The sequence below is a fragment of the Borostomias antarcticus genome (genome assembly GCF_949987555.1).
Source record: "Borostomias antarcticus genome assembly, chromosome: 3".
In the NCBI taxonomy this organism is placed as follows: Eukaryota; Metazoa; Chordata; class Actinopteri; order Stomiiformes; family Stomiidae; genus Borostomias; species Borostomias antarcticus.
In genome coordinates, this window is record NC_140236.1 from 14,934,522 (window position 1) to 14,937,021 (window position 2,500).

At 51.2% G+C, this 2,500-nt stretch overlaps 1 protein-coding gene across 1 annotated transcript in view; it reads right to left on the reverse strand.

The window, feature by feature from the left end:
• LOC311307256 (rap1 GTPase-activating protein 1-like) overlaps positions 1-2,500 on the reverse strand; it is a gene marked incomplete at both ends in the record, with an annotated part of 65,774 nt that overhangs the window by 32,491 nt on the left and 30,783 nt on the right. The window lies entirely within an intron of this gene.

Genomic DNA, 2,500 nt, shown 5'->3' on the forward strand with positions numbered 1-2,500 from the left:
AAAAGTCTCTTCAGACTGAAGAGTCTCTGTGTTCCCTCCCTTCACCTGTTGGATCTAATCTGCCGTGCTCAGAACGTCAGAACGGACAACCCCCGTCACGTCACGCACAGGAAATTGAATTATTCTCTGGACTGAGCTGCTTTCACTCCCCCCTCTCTGAACGCATCACCTTCTCCTCATTAAACCCAGGCAGCGCTCTTTAGCTTTAAATAAAGCCCCTGTCTGCTACACACCCAGACACACCAGAGACTGGGAGCTACAGCACCGTGCTACTACTAATACACATACTGTGCACTCACTCACACACACACACACAGGCACACGCACACGCACACATACACACGCACACACACTCACACACACACACACAGGCACACATACACACGCACACACACACACACACACACACAAACAAACACACACACTCAAACCCGGGTGTGAAAAATATCTTTCTGTGAATATGATTCATTCAATTAAGCAGCGGCTTCTCGTAAGCGAGTTTATATAGACCCACCTCAGGGAACCAGGGACAACAGCGCTCTGTCTCAAGAGAAGAAGCTCCTCCATTTAGAAGAGCTCTTACTGAGGCAGGAGGACATCTCTCAGCCTCTCAGCATCTAGAACCCAGGAGGAGGGGTGGGGTACCACAGCACAGCTGAGCACTGTGTTCATCAAGGCCTACCATCTCAGCTCAATACCTCTGTTAGGGCCTGGGGGAGCACACACACACACACACACACACATACACACACACACACTGCTCTGTCCACACGCCACATCAATGCTCAATCAATACCACCAGAGTGTGTGGAGAACTATTGACAGTGGCCATTGTTTTCTGTCACTCAATCCACAAAGATGTTCTGCTGGTTTCATTTCTCTGACTGTTAAATCTACTTCTGGCTCAATAACCGTGTACACATAAAACCCTATAATGAGCACGCTGCGTGCGGTTGTCGTCGTCACGGTCGTACGTTGACCGATGAGGTGGATGGTGTTTCGGAGATGCGGGGCCCCGGAACAGACGTGAGGGGAGAGGTGCCAAAAGCAGTCACTCTCCATGACAACCAAGGGAAAAGGGGCGGGGGGTTATGTCAGAGTTACAGTGAAGGCGGATCACACTGCGCTGCTCTGTTCACCTCACAACATGATGACGCATGTCTGGGAGCCAACCGTGAGCAGAACGAGGAACGCGTTACCGGGGATAACGGACCAGTGACCGGAGGGTGTGTTGTTGTGTGAGGTTCCACCGCTCAGATGCCCCCACTCCCCCAGTGTAATCAAACGTAGTCAGCGGTCCAACTGCATTTTCTATGCTTAGGTAACTATCATTAATAAGCTAAGTGTTCAATCAGATAGTGACCCTCCCATGCTAACAGGCTATGTAATTATATTAGCCGATGCTAACAAGCAGTACTTATCCTTTGCTGCTAAGATTCAATTATTATTGTGTTGCGCCAGCAAACATGCTGTAAATGTAGCACTCAGGGTTGTGGTGGGGCTGGGTCGGTGGGGGGGGGGGGGGGGGGGGCGGTTCCTCAGCCAAGACCGCGGAGCAGACGCAGGTGAGTCACAGCTCAGGGTGGCACCTGTTGAAGCGAGGCCACGGCATCTGATATGGCTGCCCGGAGGTGTACTGTAGCCTTCTGGCTCCTGGAACACCGTTTCCTGAAAACACACGTTTACCGAAACCCAAATTACAGTTTATGTACTTGTCGCTATGCAGGATACAGAGGCACAACGGTACCATCAGGCCTGTTTGGATGACGGTCATGAGCAAAGCCGCTAAAACCGACTGTAGTTAGACATGACGTTACCACAGAAAACATCCTGCTAAATTGAGGACCATAAAAGAGGCAGCACGTCACATGTTCAGCACGTAACCAATGTCAACTCGTCTGCGTTGTGTTTTCCCAAAGCTCCCTACTACTCACACACCGGCCCTCCCAATCAAATCTAATCTATTTTTATTTGTATAGCGCATTTCATACACAGAGGCCAAACAATGCGCTTTACAGAGAGAAAGGGAGGGGAGAATATTCAATTTTCCAGAGGGAAGCGAAAAACCAGCTCCCTGACGTCTCACAGCTAGACGATGGAGCGAGCTCCTGGGAAATAGAGTTCCCTATAGGAACACTATATTCGGGGTCCTCTGACTCACAACCGCTCTTTCTACCCGGCTACGCCACTGAAAAGCCAGCTATTCGGCCACGCGGCCGGAGGTTATTCACACTAGCAGAGTGAGTGTATCCAACCCGTCTGGGTCACACATACACAGGACAGCCGAAAGGGGACGGCACCCTAAATTACCCCCAGAGCGTGTCCCAGGTCACCGGAGGCGATCGGACACCAGAGGCAGGCTGGGACAGCGGATTAGACACCCCCCCCCTCCCATCACCCCCCATGAGAGAGCTGGCTAGGACAGGACATCAGCTGTCCAGCAGAATTTAATTAGAACTGACACTGCGGACAGACACAGCTCTCTTTCTCTGACACACAC